General features: G+C 45.1%; 1 long non-coding RNA gene across 1 annotated transcript in view; it reads left to right on the top strand.

The window, feature by feature from the left end:
* The first annotated feature begins 4,719 nt into the window (after positions 1–4,719).
* Positions 4,720–21,369, top strand: part of LOC109316253 — a 19,381-nt gene continuing 2,731 nt past the window's right edge. The window contains exons 1-2 of the long non-coding RNA XR_002102782.1: positions 4,720–4,730; positions 16,003–16,007. This is a non-coding gene — a long non-coding RNA (uncharacterized LOC109316253). The remainder of the gene's footprint in view (positions 4,731–16,002; positions 16,008–21,369) is intronic.

Raw genomic sequence — 21,369 nt, 5'->3', positions numbered from 1 at the left:
ATGTCTATGAAATCTATGAAATCAAAGGATTCCATCAGGTTCCTGCTGAAGTCTGTGACCAGCCTCCCTTAGGTATCAGTGGGATCAGGGTCAGACCTTAAAATCTCACAGGATACAGGAGATGACCCAGAAGGTTGCTTATTAGGCAGTGTAGGGAACAATGTAGCTGTAATATATGGCCTACAGTCACCCTCACCTTGTAAATGATGGGAGAGCACAAAGGTAATTGAGTGTTGATTTCTGTGGGCAGCGAACTGCAGCAAACAGCAGCCAGTAAAAAGCAATTCTTGCACACACCCACCAATATTATACATGGTTTATTTTATTTTTAAAAGGGCAGCTGAAGCAGAAATTTCACACACCAAGGGGCTGGGCAGAGGTGTCACTGTGGCCTTCTGTCGCTCAAATGCTAAGCATCTCTGATCTATCAGATGTGGAGCTTTCCAGAGACCAAGCAATTGAGTCAAATCCTAACAGTTATTCTTTAGGTGGAATCCATTACCCAAAAGCTGTGCCTTTGTGTTAATGCCCATGGTTAATTAAGGCTACAAGCCCAGTCAAGAATTGTGTATTCATTTCAGCTGTCTAGCTATTTGGGTTGTGATTTTGCCCCCGTTAATTAGCAGTCAACAAAAGTCAAGGTGTTTTTCCCCCCCTGTGTTTTACCCAAAAGGAAGATGTCCTTCAATACCCAGCCCTATCATATAAAAGAAGTCTCATTTAAGAATCACAAACTGCTTGACAAGTATTTATGTCGCGTTACAACAGTAAGTGCTATTGTAGGCATTTGACAGATTAAGAAACAAAGACACAAATGCGGAGCTAGGCTTCAAATTGTCCCTTAATTGGGGACATTTTGTTTCAGAGCTCATAGGCCTAATTTTCATTTTATCTCTAGTCACTGAGGACTAGGGATGCTCTATCCCTTTGAAAACCTCTGAAGAGAAGTCTCAGGTTGGGCAACCAAAACTCTTGGGGAAATTTTGGTTTATGTGAGTTCTCCAGAGTCATGGCCAGTGACTACCAGAGCCTACAGCTGAGAGGATTTTCATAATAATAGAATCTGGAAAATATATTTGTGTAATAAAGAAGAACCAAAAGCACATTTTGGAATCCTTTTCTAAACACTTGGAGGAGGAGAAGGAACAGTCAGCATGGATTCACCTAGGGCAGGTCATGCCTGACCAACCTGATTGCCTTCTATGACAAAACCACTGACACTGTGGATGTGGGAAGAGCAGTAGATGTGATATAACTTGATTTTAGCAAGACTTTTGAGATTGTCTTCCACCACATTCTCACAGGCTAGCTAAGGAAGTATGGGTTGACAATAGACTGTAAGGTGGATAGAAAACTGCCTAGATCATCAGGCTCAGAGGATAGTAGTCAATGGCTCCATGTCTAGTTGGCAGCTGGTATCAAGTGTAGTGTCCCAGGGTCACTCCTGGGGCTGATTTTGTTCAATATTTTCATCAGTCACCTGGAGGATGGAAGAGAGTGCACACGCAGCAAGTCTGCAGATGACACCAAGCTGTGGGGAGTAGTAGATACACTGGAGAGGTAGGACTAGGATTGAGAGAGACCTCAACAAATTGGAGGATTGGACCAAAGGAAATCTCATGAGATTCAATAAGGACAAGTTCAAAGTCCTGCACTTAGGATGGAAAAATCCCATGCACCGTTATAGTCTGGGAACTGACTGGCTAAGCAGCAGCTCAGCAGAAAAAGACCTGGGGGTTACAGTGGACAATAAGCTAAATATGAGCCAGCAGTGCGCCCTTGTGAGGAAAGCTAATGACGTACTGGGCTGCATTGATAGGAGTGTTGCCAGCATATCGGAGGAAGTGATTATTTCCCTCTATTTGGAGTATTGTGTTCAGTTTTGGGCTCCTCACTACAGAACGGATAGTGACAAATTGGAGAGAGTCCAAGAGAGGGCAACAAAAATGGTGAGGGGGCTGGGGCACATGATGTATGAGGAGAGGCTGAGGGAACTTGTTTTATTTAGTCTAGAGAAGAGAAGACTGAGGAGGGATTTAATAGCAGCCTTCAACTATTTGAGGGATGGTTCCAAAGAGGTTGGAACTAGACTGTTCTCAGTGGTGACAGATGACAGAACAAGAACCAATGGTCTCAAGTTGTAGCAAGGGAAGTTTAGGTTAGATATTAGGAAGAACTCTCTCAGTTGGCTGGTAGTAAAGCACTGGAACAGGTTACCCAGAGAGGTTGTGGAGTCTCCATCCTTGGAGGTTTTTAAGACCCGGCTAGACAAAGCCTTGGCTGGGATGATCTAGTAGGGGATAATCCTGCTTTGAGCAGGGGGTTGGGCTAGGTAATCTCCTGAGGTCCCTTCCACCCCCATTTTCTATGATTCTGTGATTTTCTGTCTCCTAGGAGTGGACTGTGAGCTCTGTCCTCCTGAGTGGCTGCTGCATAGGGGGAGATGTTATTATTTCTCTGAAGAGAAGAGAATCTGGGAGTCCAGTAGGGATTACTGTGCAGCCAGGAAATCCAATCTCCTGGTTTTTGAAAATGAGGATGAATTGGCAAGTATTGCAGCACTGCATAAATCCTCACAGAGGAGCAAACATCAACTGCATGGATGGATTTAAACCAGATATTCACATTACTTCCCTCTCATCCCTAGGGCTTTATCAGTACCCAGAGGGATGATGCTAATTTTCGATGGGTTGGATTAAACTTCAAAGAGAAAGAGGGGTGGATGTGGCTCCATGACCCTGATATACACGGATACAGGTCAATGTGGTTTTTCTTCCTTAAACATGACATTCAGTTACTTATAATGCATCTGCCTAGTGCATAATCTGCTTCTCTTGAGTCATTCCTATAACCCAGATGCCTCACTCCCAAGAACAATGTTTTCTCCTTAACTTCTTGAGTGCTGAGGTGTGTTTGGGTTCTGATACACATGCGTGAAAAGTAAAAGCATTCCATAAAGCTGATTCTCATCCTTTTCTAGACCCGCTCTTGCCTCAGAAAGAGCAAATACTACATCCCCTTCACCAGCCTCTCTTTTCCATTAGTGTTATGGCTTTTACAACTAAGGTTTCCTTCCTTCTGCCACGTTCTACTACTTTCTTGCATAAAAATTCCTGTCCTTAATTCACAGTTCACATGCCCGACTACACTCTCATTACACCGATTTGTAACCACTGACTCCTTGTGAAGAGCTTCTCAGTACAATAAGTACATTTTGACACTCAGCGGCTTCCTTACTCTTTCTCCTCTGTGACTTACTACAGAGTATGGTTGAGGATGTGGTCTGTGAGTACCTGCAATGAGTGGCCACTGACATTTCAATGTGGGGAGCAAAAAATATAGGACAGGAAAGAGCAGATGCCTTTTCACTGCCACGGCAGCCCAGACAACCCTTGCATCTCTGGTATAAAAAACCATAAGCATAACTTTGCAGGCATCACACACACTGATGTATGTGATGAGAAATTAGCATTTCTGATCTTTAGCATGTGTATCTTAGCTATGGGTTAGAATTGTGGTGTGATACAGTGATTGCTAATTTGCCCTGTTTCTCATGTTTCCTCTTGATGTGTTCTGTAAGGGGGGTCTGGGCTCTGTGGGTATTATACATATCCCTGTTATCCAGGGAGCACACACTCCCACTGTACCAAATCACCACATCCAAGCCTGTCTCAAAAAAACCCCAATCTGCTGTCCCTCATCCTGATTTCCATCCTATTATTAAAAGTGAGGCAGAGACAGTCCAGAAACCAAAACCAGGAACCAGACACCCACAGGCTTTGATGGTTTTGTGAATGAGGAAATCAGATCAGAACTGCTCCTGATTCAGGGTTTGGGTTTGTAGAACCAAAAGCAGAATGGGGGGTTCCAGGGACAATACCTATAGTTACTTGTTCAACTTGGGGATTTTTCTTTTTCAGTGTTACCATGAGTACTGGGAGACATGAAGTGAACTGTGGTGCTTTCAAAAAGGGGACAATCCATGCAGATAGCTGCCATTCATCGTACAAATGGATCTGCAAAAAAAAAGCAACTCTTTTGGATTTCTGAGATAGCCCAGGCGGATCAGTTGTATGTTTAACACATGTCTGAGAGACACCTTTTCCTCAGCCTGTCATTGGATGGCAGAGGGGGCACCAAGGTCTGCAGAGATGATATCCTGCCCTGGATGAGCACAGCTAGAAATTTGAGGAGCTTTGGAAAGATCCAGAACTGTTGGGGTTAAAGTAAAAGAAACAGAGATGCAAATTCCATGTTGGAGGGTGGCGAGGGGGTGGGGACCTGGTGGTTAATACAGCACGGTGTACAGAAAGATCACTGCAAGGTTGAAGCTGTCATTAATGTGCCTGCCCCAGCAGGCAGGGGACATGGCTCAGAGATTCCTTGGAACAGAGAAGTGTTTAGGGAGACCTGCGTCTCCTTTAGCTGCCTGGAATAATGACTGCAGAGTGCTCCTTCATAAAGGCAGCCAATGGCTCTGGGATGCTGATCTTAATAAAGAACTTAATTAACTGCAGGAGCCAATGAAAGATCTTCACTCAGAGGTACTGTGGTGGCAGACGTCCACCAGGAAGGCATTGGCACGTCCCTCCTACTACAGTACAGTCGGAACTGGGGAACTGTGGTTTGTGTGTTACAGGTGCAACAAAGGCTAAATGTCTACATACACAGATAGAAAAGGAGGCTTTGACTTTAGAACTAGGGCAGAAGATCAATATTTCTGTTTATGGGTGGCCAGTGATGATTAGGGTAACTGACCATAAAGTAAAAATTGCCATTGGCAAAAGGGATCTGTGAACCCCTGTTCCCCTCCATACTGATATTACAGAGGTTGCTGTGGGTTTTTCAGCTACATATGCTTTACCATCTAAATGCAAATCTGGGAGAGATTTGGTGTTTACAGACACTGTTTCAAGTAGGGGTGTACTGTATCTGGGCCTATGGACTGTATCTGGGCAGATACCTGGCTTGTATGGCTCCTAGAGCCAGGAAGTTTAGGGTGGGACAAGTGGAACTGGAACCCACTGACAAAATCAGGGCTTTGGAGTCCTGTTGGGGTTGCCTGTTGGTGGCAGGGGAAGCGACAGCTGTATTGACTCCTGTGCCACAGCATCCTAGTCCTATCACTCCTCACCACTCTACTGCTGCCAGGACTGGTTCTGGCTTGCAAGGTGCCCTGCGGTCCAGATCTGGCCTGGGTGGGCTGGTCAAGTTTGACACGCCTGGTTTACAGTATTTGAGTACAGGGCAGTAGATCAAACTCCAGACCCATATGCATATTCATATCAATCCGATTAAGAAAAAGTATTTCGTCTAAGATAAAAAGTGGACAGAGATTAGCAGAATGACAGCTGGGGATAAACCGTGTCAATTGTATTAGCATGTATTTGCACAGGGTAGCAAATGGGTGTTCTCCATATTTGATAGGATTTTTAATGGCATTAGGATGGTGATTTCTAAGCTGTCACAGAAAAAATATGTCAACCAATACATGGAAATGGTTTAGAGATTGGAAGACGGAAGAAAAGGGGCAGAGGTGTTCTGCACTGGCCTCAAATAGAACAATAACTTTGAAAAAATGGTTAAAGCTTGTTGTATTTGCCAAAAATACAAGCCAGATCAAACAGAACTGTCCATGTCAGTAATAAAGGAAGGAGTTGCCTCCTGGAGCAAAGCAGGTATAGATGTATGAATGTTGACTGGGATGCCAACCCCCAAACCTATATGTTTATTCTTGTCCATCATTCTTCCTGCACTGAATTCACCTGATTGGAAGATACTGAAGAACATTAAATCTTTTTGCTAGATGTGACAACAGACAATGGGCCACAAGATGGAGAAATAAGCAAGATCTTCCCCAAATCCCAAAGAGAAGACAATGAGCAGTGAGTTACTCATTTTGTAGAAGGTGGTGTTGGACAAGCAATCACAAAAGGAGATGGAGAAGGCTCAGCTCTAGGATATGACACAACCAGAATACACCCATTTACTTGTGCTTGGCAACAGTGGGGCTGATGACTCAGGGAAAAGCCACCGGTCCATGCTATGGCAAACAGCAGAGAACATCTCATGGACCAACTGAACCTATCTGGCAGGTTCTTTATACATATATGAAATTCTGTGTTACGTTAAAGTTGAGGCATTGTTGTCTTTGTTCTGTTTGCCCATGGCTGGAAAATATGAGGGACTGGAAAGTCCCTAACATCATCTAGTTGAAATGGGCTATTGTGTTATGTGGAAGCTCATGTTAGACAGTGGTGATCAATGAAACTTTGGGTCCTGAACGAAGCAACCTTCCATTGCACTCCTTGGCTCTGAATGATTTCTGAACAACATAGCCTGTGGGAAGCAAACTGGTGGGAACTCCCTCTCAAGCGCAGCTCCAGAGGGCAGTTCATCCTGATTTCCCCTCAGTTGCTGTGCTGTGACAATAACTTGAGTCCACATGACAAGTTCCTCAAGTGAGCAGCATCTGAAGGAAGCGGGCGTGAGGGTCTGCCCTGTGCCTTCAGCTGAGCTAGTTGCCTTGAGTAATGTTTCACATAGCACATGAGCGAGATGGTGTTGGGTTTGGGTAGGAATGGGGTCAAGTTTAAAGGCACAGATGAACCAGACCTTAAATTAAATATCATGAAGACAAAGCCATTCACAGACTGATCAAAAGTCTTTTAAAATAAGTATAGTGACTACAATCTGCTTGGCTTTTGGACCAAGCGGAAGGGAACTGAATAATACTTCAAATAGATCTCACATGCATGCTCATGCAATAGGCTCTCTGCAGAAGTGAGAACAGCTTCTTGTACCACATAGAGCATTGTTACCCTTGTTTTTAAAGTCATAACAATAATATAGTACACATTTCAGGAGTGTGAACTTGCCGTCAAGAACTGTGCAGTGTGGAGGCCTGGTGTGAAATTTCAAAACCCACATGTTGACCCCACTTGTGTGAAATGGAATATGTTACCCTTTCTTACGCAACAAGTGCTAAACATCCCCACGTGCAGCTGAGAAGATCACAGTGAGCTCAGGTATTTATCAGCTAGCATGATAAAAAAGGAGATGAGACCCACTATTAGCACAGGAGGAAGAAAATTACTGAATTAAAAACGGTTACATTGAAACTACATGCGCAAATTTAGGTACACAGCATTTGAAATATTTAGTTTAAGTTCTTTGTTTGTCTAAAACTGAAACTTCAGCCAGTTAGATGGTAGGTGTGATTTTTATTCCTGGCATAGGTATCTCCTGGGGAGCTGGTCTTCTGTTTTGAGGGACAGTCTGACTGTTTAATATGACAACAGAGAATTTGGAAAAGTTACAGGGGAAAAGGAAGGTAAATGCCACCGTTGAGAAACAATACTTCCCCAACTATCATAGAGCTGCTGAGGTGACAGGAATAGATTAGAATCCAACTCTCCTGTTGCCCGATGCTGAGTGCTGTCTCTTGCTTCCTTCTCTCCCATGACTATTACTAAATCAGTGTCACCTAGAGACCCAGCAATGCTTTTACTGTGGGATAAACACATGCACAAATAAATCCACAGAGCATTCCTCACTTGTCAACGCCCACAGTTCTCTAGGGAGAGGTAGTTAGCCACGGTAGGCAAGAGGTAGGGCAGAGTGTCACCTTGGAGACTAACTCCTTCACTGAACTCAAGTCTCTGAAGAAGCAAGTCTCGGAAGTGCCACCTGCTCAAGGGCAGATCCGAGTGGGTGGGACTCCTTTTTTTGATTCCTGCTCCACCCAAACTCTAGCAAAACCTTAACTCAGGTGTGGTAACATGAATTCAGGTGTACAGAAGACAGTAAAATGCTTGAAGCCCTGTCAAGTCACTCAAGAAGGGTAGGTGTTGTTTTATGGATCTGAATAAAAACCAGACATTTAACTATAACAACAGCAAGACTAATGACGCCATAGCTTTTGCCTAGTCTGTTGTGTTTTTTTAAAACTTTCTATGTAACTTAGCAAATTGGTGCACATTCCAGTAGTTATATGTGTCTTTGTTTTGATCTTAAACTGAAGAATGCAGTACAAGCCCCCGAGCATCTGAGAAAAGCATTTAATTAAGGGGTGGGCAAAATATGGCCCATGGGCCAGATCCAGCCTGCCAAAAGATTGGATCCAGCCCAGGGCTGTCCCCACAATGCTCTGCATGGAGCCAAGCTCCACCTGCTCCCATCCATGCACACCATGGCCCTGGCCCCACAGCACACACAGGTTCCCAGTGGGGCTACTCTCAATGCAGTCTCTGCCTCCTGGGTACTGCTCAGCTCCCCTGCATCTGCAGCAGCTCCCCCTCCTCTTGGCTCTGCTGTGCCATTTGTGTTGTGGGGGGAAGCACTGGGTGGGCGGAGTGGGTGGAAGGCTGCTGGGAGCTGGAACTGGAGCTGGAACTGGAGCTGCAGCCTGTGTGCTGGGGCAGGAGCTACCTGGCTGCACCCCACCCCACCCCACCCCCGTGAAGTGCAGCAGGGGTAGCAGAAGGAGGTAGAGTAGCTGCTGGAGGTGGGGGGAGCCAAGTAGTACCTGGGTGGCTGCAGCAGCACCAGGAACTGGCTGTGCTGGAAAGCTGTGCATGTTGGTTGGGGCTGGGAGCATCCGGCATACATGGGCAGGACTGTGGTGCAGGCTGCCCTGGGAGGGAGTGGGCAGGGTTTGGCTCCATGTGGAGCTCCACAAGGGGCAGCTGGGGGGTGGGGGGGAAAGCAGAGCATAGCTGCACTGCACTGCCCCAGGAGCACTCTGCTGCATGCATCTTCTGTCCCCCCCTCCCCGCCTGTCCCCACCCTGGCTGGCTCCTAGGACCTGATGCAGAAGCAGCCCCCCACATCCCACAGCCCCCCACCCACACACATCTCCCCACAGCCCCCCACATCCACCACATGTACATCCACATGCCATACACACTTCACACCCCACTCCCTGCAGTACACAAGAGTTAGACTTTATTTTGAGCTATTATGCAATTGCCTCTATATAAGCTTCTAAAAAAACAACCATAAATCAGGGCAATTAAAAAAAAAGTTAAAATATGTTATAGTAGATGTTTGATTTTTAGTTATGTGATTTGCTTTTTAGCTATAATTTATTAAAATGATTTCTTCTAAAAAATGTTATGCGTGTGGTCTTCAAAAGCTCACCAAACCTCATCAAGTGGCTGTCCACCCAAAATAATTACCCACCTCTGATCTAGTTTCTCTTTTAACTGGAGAAAAATCTGCTCTGTTATATGTGACAATGCGCCACACCATGTGCACCCCTCTTTTCAAAACCCTAGAGCTGTCCATACATCTGCCCTGCCTCCTGCCACTCTTATCAGGTCAAGCCAGCAAAAAAAAGAAGATGAAGACAACAACCTAGGGAGCTGGTTTTAACCAGCATTAAAAAGAAGTAAAGCAAGGCGCAAGCCTGGTATTTATTTCCCCCCTCCTCCCCACTCTTTCCAGGTCACCTTTAAATTGAAAAAGTCAAACCAGCTCATCTGGATCCTGGGTGGCGGCAGCACCTCAGAGCAAGGCAGATTCCTTGGTGCAAGATTATATGACACAGGTTAGAGGCAATTAGGGAGGAGCTCTGTCCCCTCCCCGTCAGGGATTCTTTGCTACATGCCCTGCAAGCTGGCCCCACGCAAAGCCCACAGCAGCAGCTGGGCAGAGTGTGGGGAGCACAGAGGTGGGCAAGCTGTGGGGGTGCCTTTACCTGCCCAGGTCACTTTCAGCCTCCTGCCCTGTAGTGCACCACCCTGGTGCCCCTCTGGTACCCTCTGCTGCCCTGATGCCAGCTCTGTTCCATGTGCTTCTCCCTGGAACTGCATTTACACCCATTGCCTGCCCCTCTGCCTGGCTCTCCCCCATCTCTTTTCTCTTCATCCTGTGCTCATGCCCTGTCTTCCCTTCGTGCTGTTAGGGCTGATGGAGGATGAGGCTTTAGCTGTGAGAAGGGCATTAGAGATGCAGTATGAAATGGACTGGGCTGAGACCTTCAAGCATGGGCAACAGGATCCCTGGGCAGAGGCAGGTCTGTAAACAACGCACCTGTCCCTGGAGCCATGCAGAACTGCCTTTTATCTCTTAGCCTTAGTTGTGCACCTCCTTGCTCTGTTGGTCCCTGTGGGCCAAGCAAACATGTCACTGATGGCCTCTGTTTCCACCTGTGTCCCTGCAACAGTTTATGCCCCATGTCCAGTCTCATCTCCAGCCTTCTTTCTCTTCTAGCTCTCTTTGTCTCTACTCAGTGTACCATCTCTGATTTCTTGCCTTTCCCCACCATCATCTATGGTAAAATTATTCTTTAATTGAATCTGGGACCTGGCTGTATGTGGCTATAGCAACGACTGCCCTCCCCCTCTTCCCCACCAGTGCCCCAGGGGCTCCAGTACTTCAGCTCTCCATCCCAATCCCCCCACATGCAGAGTTTCCTGTCAAGAGAGTAGCTCTGGAACCAACATTTTGAGATGCCCACATTTCCCAATTCTGAAACTTGGGTATCCACAGAGCATTTACGTGCTTAAATAAGGACCCGCTGGGGGCATCTCAGGCTCTTGGTTTTGGAACCGGGCAGTGGAAGATCCTGAATTTCAGCATTTATTTCACTGGAGCATCTTCTCTTTTCAGATGGCTGCTCATGCCCCTTGTTCCTGGGGTGGGTTGTAGGAACTGCTGTTCCCATGGTTGTGATTTTACTTCTCATCTAGGTTAGTTTGTGTAAGCATCAGGGGCATGGAAGGGATGTATGTGGCCAGGACTGACCCTAGGGAGTCGCAACCCAGGGGGTCAGGAATAAGCAAGGTCAGGGAAGCAAGGCTCCAGACAAGAGCTGGGAGTCAGGCGATAGAGAGCAGATACGTCAGGAGGCCAAGGTCTCTGGAGAGAGACATTGGGTAGAACCATAAGTCAAGGAGGGTCAGGAGCAGCACTCCTCTAGACCAGGGTTACCATCCGGAGGGTCTGGAGTCAACTAGATATAGCTGTATGGATCAGAGACCTGGGCAGTTGCTTAGCTAAGCCACAAGCCAGGCGCTGACTGCTAGAAGACAGGGGCTAGAGCACTGGGGGTCAAGCAGCCAGTAAGCCCCTGACAGTGTTTTAATACAGTGGTGTAGAAGCCATGATCTCCCAAGTTGGCAGAAAGCTCCTGAAGGTCAATTTTGGCCTTCAGAAAATGTTTTAGAATTTCATTTTCTTTTCTTTCCTTCAGTGGCTACTTCAGCCTGTTTGTCAACAGAATCCCTTGTTACAACCGGCAGGTCAGCTGCAGCTTCTGTGTGGAGATGGATGAAAGGGTTGCAGTGGCTCCCCAGAGCAATATAGACTTTGTGTTAATTACAGCTCAATTTCCAGTGCTTGACATTAATGTGATCTGTACAATGGATTGTGTTGTGCATGAAGTCCCATGCATTCAGCATTACCATAGCAGCGTTTGCTTTATTTCCCACAAAGGTCCTCCCAGCTTGCCTTACTTTTAGCCATGCCTTGATAACTGGCTGTATTATAGGAAGAAATGCTGGTATATCTCAGAAGAGAAAAAAGACTAGATCTTCAGCTAGAGCTTCTGCTCCATGCATGAGGCGTCTCTCAGATTGAGAATGAATCGGAAATGGTAAGGGAGTGAACAGGGGCAACCCAGTCTCTCACCCCCAGTGACCACTGTGAGGTCCATCACGTTCACCTGTGAATATGCTGATATCCAAGCCAATATGTCTCAGAGCCGAATTCGCATGTGAGAGAGAAATCAAATGGAAACAGCCAATTTAAATATATCAAGGTGTTCTGCCAACAGCCTACTTGTTAATTACCCAACTGCATCCAGGCTTTGGAGGAAAAGAGCTGTCAAATGCATAGAATGCCAACTTGAAAACTAAACCTTGGCTGGAAAACACTGTTTTTGTCCTTTGCCACTCCCCCCCCCCAATATTTCTCCTCATTATTGCAAATAAGACCTGCAAAGTTAGCATTTTTACCCTCTTCCTCTCCCCCTGACCCCCAAATGTTGTATTATTTTTACTTTCAACCTCAGAAATTCAGATGCAACCTTGAGATACAAGAAAACAGTGGGAGATATAGTAAAGCTATGGTATCACCTGTCAAGAGAAACTTGAGCAATGGAGAGAATGGTTTATTTTTCAGGCTGTTCACTGTGTAAAGCTACTTGTTTATGCGTAGTTTTCTTAATGCTATTCTACCTCCATGATGCTCTGGAGAAAGATGTATTGTGTTAAAGATCCAGGGAAAAGACAGGGAAGATTAAGTACAATGATTAATAACATGACAGACAGCCTTTCCCTGTTTATCTATTAGCAATTGATATAGGTCAAATTTTACAGGGACACTGGCTCTTTATTAGACAATGATGCCTCTGCTCTTTTGATGATTCTAGTCTTTTTCCCCCCATAGGCCAGTCTTCCTTCCTCCATCTCACACAGGCTGTTGGGGGCAGTTATTATTCCCAAAGGCTCCAGTTTTAATGTTTTGAATTTTAGTACTGGAAACTGTGGTGGGTATCAGCATGCGTCAAGGAGGCATAATGGCAGAAGGAATACAAGGAAAGAAACTATACATTTTCCTTGGCCTGTCATACCTAAAGAGCTGTGTACATATCTTTATTTTAGATACCAAGTTTGTTCTCTTGATGACAAAATTATCTCACCAAATTCACTGTAAGTTGAAGTTTCTTATGAGAGGGACCCTAGCAGAGCTGTGTCACGAACCCAGGGCTGGGACAGCAGAGGGTGCTGCAGGGCAGGAGAGAGGACACTGGCAGAGCTGTGGTTAGAGACCTTGTATAGCCCTTGGCTGCTGTATCATTTGCTGTTTCTATTCCTTACATTCAAGTGCACTAAACAGAATCATACAAATGTAGTGGGGAAGGGACCTCTGGAGGTCATCAAGTCCAACCTCCTGCCTTGGGAAGATCGTCCCTAATCAAACCATCCCATACAAATCCTTGTTTAACCTTTTATTAAAACTAGACAATCAACCCTGTCACAGCTACAAGGCACAGCACACTAACCTGCCACAGTTAAAGCAGGGGAATCTTTAAAAAAATAAAACTATGAGCTTTCTTTTTACACCCTGAGGTCACTGAACCCAGTCCTGATCTCCATAGCATTTTGTAACAAATCAGATGTAATTCAGAGACTCTTTGATTGGGCTGCACAGAAAAGGAGGAGAATTCTGCTGGGTGAGTGGAGATGCCCACAACACAGACCTGAGAGTCATTTTGTATATAAAGGAGGAGAAAAAGCAAAGATTTCTCTTTCATTTACTCATGCATTATATATACATACCACCTTTCTCAAAAAGGCTCAAGGTTGGTTACTGTAAATAGCACAATAGCTGTAAAAAGCAAATAAGATATCAAATAAGTAAAATGCCTCAAATGATCCTCTAACTTTACTGTTCTTGCCAAATGCCTGCCCAGTTGAAAGTGTCTTACAGCAGTTCCTAAATATTTCCTGGATCAGGTTGTGGTGGGCCAGAAGGAGTTGCAGAGCAGACTGCTACTGAGAAGGATGTGTTTTGCTAAGAAGGCAAAACATAGATGGTACCTGAAGGAGGTTGCTCTTGGCTGACTGTAGGGACAGAGTGGGTATGTGTCCTTCACTATACAATAGAAGGCCATGTTGCTATACCAGGGACATATAGTTTGCCTTGTTCCTAAGGCAGATACTTCACTTCCTTTCTATTTGGTACAGGAAGTGAGAAGAATTAGATACTTCAGTAGGGCCTGATTCTGTCCTGACACTAGTCTGACATTAGTGTAACACCATGGCAGAGCTGTATGTCCTGCCACAGCTACAGTTGGAGACTCGCTGTGACTCTTGATCCTGGAACACAAGTGGAGAAGGAAAGTAGGATTATCTTTTTGCTTCCAGTTTTTCAGTCCAGGAACTCCCTTCTAATTCCTATTTTGCCCATGATTTTTTCAGATTACAGATCTACCCCTCAGCTCAAGAAGGATGTACCTTCACAGACCATGGTTTCATATCTACATCTTCACATGTATGAATCGGCCTCAGCTCCACATACTCTCCCCATAGGATGCAGCTGGATGTGTAAATCCATGGCTTTCCTCCACACATGGAGCTGGACCTCCTAACTTGGAGTTTATGACATTTGATCTTTAAGACCTTCAGGACTGTTGGTAGCTGTAGAGGGAACATGACCAGCATGGCTGAGGTTGTGCCTAAATTTCTTTGGTTTCACCTGGAGACTGCTCCTCATGTGTTGTACATGTCAAATACAGGTGATGAGCTTCTAGATATAGAATCAATGCTTTGCTGATGCATTTTTCCTGCCACAAATCTAGGGGCTGCACTCGAGAAGCACAGTAACAGAGTGTTTTCAAAGGCGCTAAAGCATTTTGAGTTCTCAGCCTATCGCAATTTGAACTCCTGTCTTCAAAGAACAGTCTTTGGCTTCTCTGGCCATGACATATCCTGTGACTTTATTCTTGAAATCGTTAAAAATGGTTTATTTCCACTCCACATGGACAGACATCCTTCCTATTTCCCACAGTCCACATCACCTGGAGAAGTAGAGGATACTTTTCCTCCAAAGATGTTAAAACAGGGATTTGAAAATGTAACTACAAGTCTCTTATCTCAATTGATGATAGTTTTGAGATATGTAGATCTGCCTTTGCCAGAAGAACCCTGTGTCTGTACAGGTTGGATAAACCCTGCTTTGGATTTGCCCACCTTTCAGATGCAAATGCCTGTGATTTTAAAGAAAAACCATTCCAGGAGTGTGCTGTTTCAGAATGAAATGGCTTCTCAGGCATTTGACTTGGACTGTGCTGACTTTCTGAACTGCTTGAGGACTTGCCTAGAACATAGGGTTGGCAACCTACAACCAAATGGGTTGCAAAGTAATTTCATCTAGCCCATGTGTCTACAACATCACTTCTGATTCAGTGGCCAGTTGCATGTGCATCAGGACATCGGTGGTGATGTGGTGGCCAGGGGAATTGTTGGTGGCAGTGAGAAGAGCAGCAGCCAGGCTAGAAGCATGTTGGCGATTGTGGGAGAAGCAGCCATGTTGGATTCACAGCCTACCTTCAGAGTGAGCTGGGCCAATTGATCTACTTCTACTAAAAGACTGACAGCCCCTGGTCTAGATTCATCCCAGTGAGATTGTTAGAGTCCTTTTGGAATCACACAACTGTAAATGTGAACAGAAATTGTTCCCAGGAGTGTAAGGCTTTTCATTTATTAAAAGCCAGTTTTCCTTATTTATATTTCTGATCTTCTTTCCTGATTAATACATTTCAGTATTTACAAACAATTCTTTGCAACTTGCATAATTGTTGATAAGAATCCAAAGAAATAGAAAAGGGTCATTGAACATTGAGCTTGCTTAATTTTGTAATTGAAAAAAGCCCTTGTTTAAGACATGGCAGGCCAAATTCTGTGTCCACTCCCATTGTGAGAATTGCATGGATGCATAACTTACTGAGCTTGAATTTTGCCTGTCTTGTCCTTTGTGGGATATGAGTAGAAGCCGACTAAACTATTTGGTCTCATTCTGATTCTCTCCTGTTTACACAGTCTCTAACCCCTGTGACTTCAGTGACTGCAATGGGATGACTCCCAACTTGCATGGAATTTGAGGCAGGTGCAACCAAATGCAGCTGTTGCTCATGAGTGGAGAATTGGGCCCGCTCAGTTTGTTTTGGGCCCTGGATGCGACAATTCTGTTGCAAGCATGCAGTGTGAACTTGTGTCTTGCTCACTTTTCCACTAGAGTCACATCTCTACAGTGTCCCTCAGAGTAGAAAGGAATTAAGACTTCTTCTGTCCTTGATGTAAGCAGATGTGACTCCAGAGAGATGCAGGCCTAATTCTCCTGTCATGCATGCAGCACCTGAAATTTGCCTAGGTGCATGAGCAGTGCCACATTGGGTAGGACCAACACTGGGTGGGACCCATAATCCACATAGCATAGTACTGTATCTCTGACAGGGGCAGTAAGAGATGCTTTAGAGGAAGACTATACAAACAGAGCATGTCTAGAGTGATCCATTCCATCATATCCTCCCTGGCATCCACTTTTTTTGGTTTAGGGAAGTCAGATGATACATCCCTGACTGTTCTGTTTAGTAAACTACTGATGGACCTATCATCCATAAATTCATCTAACCCCTTTTAGAACTTAGCTACACTATCTGCCTCTACAATCTGCTGTGGCAATAAGTTGCATAAATTAACTACAGGATGCATAAAAAAGTACTTTCTGTAGTTAGTTTTTAACTTGGCTCCTGGTAATTGTGATGGGTGCTCCCTAGCTTAAGATTTTGGAACTCGATGAGTAACAGCTTCCTATTCACCCTTTTATGATTTTATAGACCTCTATCTTATCCCCCCTCAGTCTTCTTTTGAAACTGAAGAGTCCTAACTTTCTTAGTTTCTCCTAGTGTGGCAGCTGCTCCATACACCTGATCATCCTGGTTGTCTTTCTTTGTATGTCTGCTAATTCTGTTGCATCTTTCTGAGATGCAAAGACCAGAACTGCTCATAGTATTCAAGATGGATGGAACACCATGGATTTGTATTGTGGTATGACGATGTTTTCTGTTTTGTTTTCAATTCCTTTCTTAAGGAATATATATATATATATGCATGCTTGCTGCTGCCCATTGAGCTGATGTTTTTAGAGAGCTATCTACTAAGGTCCCAAGGTCTCTTTTCTGAGTTGTAATACCTAGTTCAAAGTCCAGCATTGTATCATAGAATCATACAAAATTAGGGCTGAAAGAGACTTCAGGAGGTCATCTAGTCCAACCCCCTTCTCAAAGCAGGACTATCCACAACTAGATCATCCCAGCCAAGTCTTTGTCTACCTGGTCTTAAAAACCTCCAAGGATGGAGATTCCACAACCTCTCTGGGTAAACTGTTCCAGTGTTTTACTACCTTCCTCATGAGAGACTTATCACAGTCTGGCTAGGTGCTGTGAGTGCATCAGCCGTGAGGATGCTGGGTTCAGGATTGAGGAGGTGAGTCGGGAGGGAAGTAAAGGCAAATTTACTTATAGCTTAGAATACAACAGTTAAGAGAAAAGTTAATGTGACAAACAGATAGTACAGTAATAAAGAAGTAATAGTGAATGATAACAACAGATAGACAGAATGACACAGAGTTCCCACATGGGGTTGGCAACTTACCAGCAGTGCCTCTACGCCAGGTGTGCGCCGAGTTGTTCCAGTGAAGTTGGGTATCCCTGATCAACACTGTCCGAGGGGTGACTGGGAAGGTCCCTTGCTCAGGATCCAGTCCTCACTCACACTGGGAGTCTGGGGTCCAGGCTTGGTACAGCGATGGTCCTTCTGTCCCATCCTTCATGCTGGTCACCTGACATATGTGCTTCTTTATACCATATCTTATGCTAATCTGTTGGCTTTAGAGCCACTCACAATCTTGCCTTATAGCTGTTACCCTATGGGATCAAAAGGTGTTAGACATTATCATGAAAAGCTACTGCCTGAACTCGGGTTCACCCAATAAGCAAATTACACCACATTACTTTGAGGTTTGAAATTAGCATTACCCTGCTCTAAGCTCAACTCCTTAGTTTTTTATTCCTGGATTCCTTGGAATGCGCTAATTATATTAGGTAGTCAGATCTTGTTATGGCTTGACCTTTAAAAAAAACCTGTTAGATCAGCTAATCTTGTAGCTCTGCTTATTTTTGGGGTTAGTGGTCCCATGATCAGTGCAAACAGTTAGATTCAACACTTTGGTTAAATTGTGACAGACAAATTCCATTTGCAGGTTGCCAACTTACAAGCTTTGCATTTGCTAATCTTAACTGCTTAGACAATTGCCGAATGCCTCCAAGAGCGTATATTATTGCTCATGATAGTACCTCCTCTGGTTCTGACCACCACAGAGAGTTTTTCCTAATATCCAACTTAAACTTTCCTTGCTGCAACTTGAGACTGTTAATTCTTGTTGTCATCTGCCACCACTCAGGGGTGCTGCATAGTGGGTACCCCCTGAGCACACCCCCTGAGTGTGGCCATGCCCTCCCTGCAAAAAGGTGCCACTGACACTGTTGGCAGTGCCTGCAGGCAGTTGCCACTCACCACCCTGCCACCAACACCACGCCGGCTTTCCTGCTGCTCCTGCCACCACTGCCGTGCTCCCGCTACTGCCATGCCCTGCCAGCTGTCAGGGGCATGCACTGTTCATGCCACTACTGAGAACAGTCCAGCTCCACCCTCTTTGGAACCACCCTTCAAGTAGTTGAAGGCTGCTATTAGAACCTGATTCAGTCTTTTCTTCTCCAGACTAAGCTTAGTTCCCACAGCTTCTCCTCATAAATCAAGTGCCCCATCCTCCTAAACACTTTTGTTGCCTTCTATTGGACTCTCTCCAATTTGTCTACATCCTTTCTGTACTGGGGAACCCAAAACTGGACACAGTACTCCAGATGTGGCCTCACCAGTGTTGAATAGAGGGGAATAATCACTTTCCTTGATCTGCTGGCAACACTCCTACCAATGCAGCCCAGTATGCCATTAGTTTCTTAGCAACAACGGCATACTCTTGGCTCATATTCAGTTTAATGTCCTGTGTAACACCCAGGTCCTTTTCTGCAGAACAGCTGCTTAGTCAGTCAGCCCCCAGCCTGTCCTGGTGCATGAGTTTGTTCCATCCTAAGTGCAAGACTTTGCACTTGTCTTGTTGAACCTCATGAAATTTCTTTTGGCCCAATCCTCTAGTTTATCTAGGTCTCTCTGAATTCTCACCCTATTCTCCAGCATATCTACTACTCCCTCCAACTTGGTGTCATTTGAAAACTTGCTAAGGGTGCACTCTATCCCATCTTCCAGGCCATTGATAAAAATATAGAACAAAACCAGCCCCAGAACCAACCCCTGGGGCACTCCATTTGATACCGTCTGCCAACTAGACATTGAGCCATTGATTACTACCCTTGTTAAAATAAACTTAGTCAGGCTTTTGGCCTCTCTGACTTAAAAAAAAAACCAGACAGAGACCAGAAGTGCTAATACTGCTTATTTCAGTTATATGTTTTGAGATAAAAAAAATTCCTGCATTATTACTCTGTGCACAGATGTCTAATTAAGTAAGCTTGTTTTAGTTTCTTCAAGGTCGTATTTTTTTTCTCCTTATCTGTCTTAAGTATAAAAATGCTTAGAAACTTAGGGAGGGGGAGGATTCCTTTGAAACAGACAAGTGGGTGATTCCCCTTGCTGTATGAAATCCTCCCTGTGATCACAGTATAGCCCTAAAGAAAGCTGGCTCTGTCAGTTCTGATTCAACCACAACGCGAAGTTTGATTTCTTCCACAATTTAGTGCCGTGGCTCGGATAGAGACGCCCGGAGTGATCAGTTGGGACACAGACATCTCTTTACTGAAGCCCTGGTGCCAAACCAAGGTAAGAGACCTTTTGAAAGCTCTACTGGGGCTTTTCAGTGACAGGCTGTCTCTGTGTCTTCCTGATTCACTGCTTGAGGCTCGCCCTATCTGAACTTTTTCTGCCAGAACAGTCAGACCCACTGTGTAAGTAGTAACTGTGAGTAGAAAGAGTTAAGGTTAAAGACTCTGTGTTGCTGTTGTCAGTGAAAGTATTTCCCCGTGTGAATTGAGTTAAGTTCTGTAAAGAGCTATGAGGTCTCTCTGAGGCCAGGAGTGGAAACCTTGTGCAGCCACCCCGAGGACACCGAACTTGTTCTGTGTGCTCTTCGAAAGCAAGGGTGTAAGGTGGAAACTCTTAGAGTGTGAGTGTTTTCCACAATAAGCGTTGACCGAAGCTGAGACTAAAGAGATGCTCTTGAACCTCGTGCCTCAATGTAAAAATTCCCCTGTGTGAATTGAGAATATGAATTGAGAAATATGAGCCACTGACCAGGTCTGAGACTAAGGTTGGGTTCAGCTGCCCGAAGGCTGTCTGGAAGGGCAGTTTTGGATGCAAGGGGGCCCATATGGAACCTCGTGACCTAGTGGACAGGTTTACCATTTCCGCACCCTCATAATGAGCCATATCTAACCGTGAGTAACTGCATTGTGTGCTGTTATTGCAGTGGAGTCTTGTCTTTGGACATTAGCCACAGCATCTCTGTGCCACTAGCAAATCTCACAACCTGACCGGACACCCTGAATAAGCCATTCCTGTACAAAAGACCTGTGTGAATTAAGTTTAAAGATATGGGGAGCGGAGAGTCTAAAGACATACCGGCTCCACCAAAAGGGACTCCAGCATTGTACATGTACACACACTATGGCCATAAAAGTTGTAAGTTTCTAGACAAATGCAATTGGTATACCAGAGATGATTTTAGCAGGCAGTTTCCTCTGGAGGAAACATTTGATTTAAGTAAAATTGTTCATCTCCGCAAAGACCTTGAGTTAAGAGGTAGTAATATACCACAGACTCAGTGGAACACATTTTTTGATTGGTATGAAGAAGCTTTCAAAAGACGGCAAAAATCTCAAGTTCAGAGTCTTAAGGACTCCCAAGAAAAACTGAAATCTCAGATAAAGGAATTAAAACAGAAAAGTGCACCAAAAAGGGGCCCCCCATCAACAGTACCATCAGCACCAAAACAACTTTATCCACAAATAACTGAGAATGAATCTGCAGAAGATATAATTGATTTTCTTAATGTGCCACCCCCATATCAGCCTCAGGCACAATCTGAAGCTGAAGAAGTCCAAAGTAACCAAATAGACTCTTCTGGCAAGATTAGCCCACCTCACCAGGAAACTATCACTCAACAACCATCACCATTAGCAATGTCTCCTTGCTAAAAAGGAGGCTTACACCCAATGGAAAGAAGGGGTCATCACTGGGGAGGACTATTCTGTAGTTGCTCGGGGATGTAGGGGGGTAGTTAGGAAGGCCAAGGCAGAGATGGAACTGGGACTAACTTCCCAGATTAAGGACAATAAGAAGTCCTTTTTTAAATACGTAGGGGGTAAAAAGAAGGTCCCAGGTAATGTGGGGCCCTTGCAGGATGCGATGAGAAACTTGGTCATCACACCAGATGGAAAAGCTAACATGTTTAATGATTTCTTTGCCTCCGTCTTCCTAAGTAGGGACCAGAACAGCCACCTCCCTGCTGGGCCCCCCTTGGGCCCCAGGGGAGGCACACCTGGGCCAGGGGTTAGCGAGGATTTAGTTAGGGAGCTTCTGGAGGAGTTGGATGTATTCAAGTCAGCCGGTCCGGATGATCTCCAACCTAGAGTTCTAAAGGAACTGGCAGAGGTCATTGCAAGTCCCCTGGCACAACTTTACGAGCATTCCTGGTACTCTGGTGAGGTACCGGAGGACTGGAAGAGGGCCAACGTGGTCCCCATCTTCAAAAAAGGCAGGAAGGAGGACCCGGGAAACTATAGGCCGG

Source organism: Crocodylus porosus, unplaced genomic scaffold (genome assembly GCF_001723895.1).
Source record: "Crocodylus porosus isolate Cpor-Errol unplaced genomic scaffold, CroPor_comp1, whole genome shotgun sequence".
NCBI lineage: Eukaryota > Metazoa > Chordata > Crocodylia > Crocodylidae > Crocodylus > Crocodylus porosus.
Note: the sequence above shows the minus strand (reverse complement) of the source record. Positions and strands in the feature narration are given on the sequence as shown.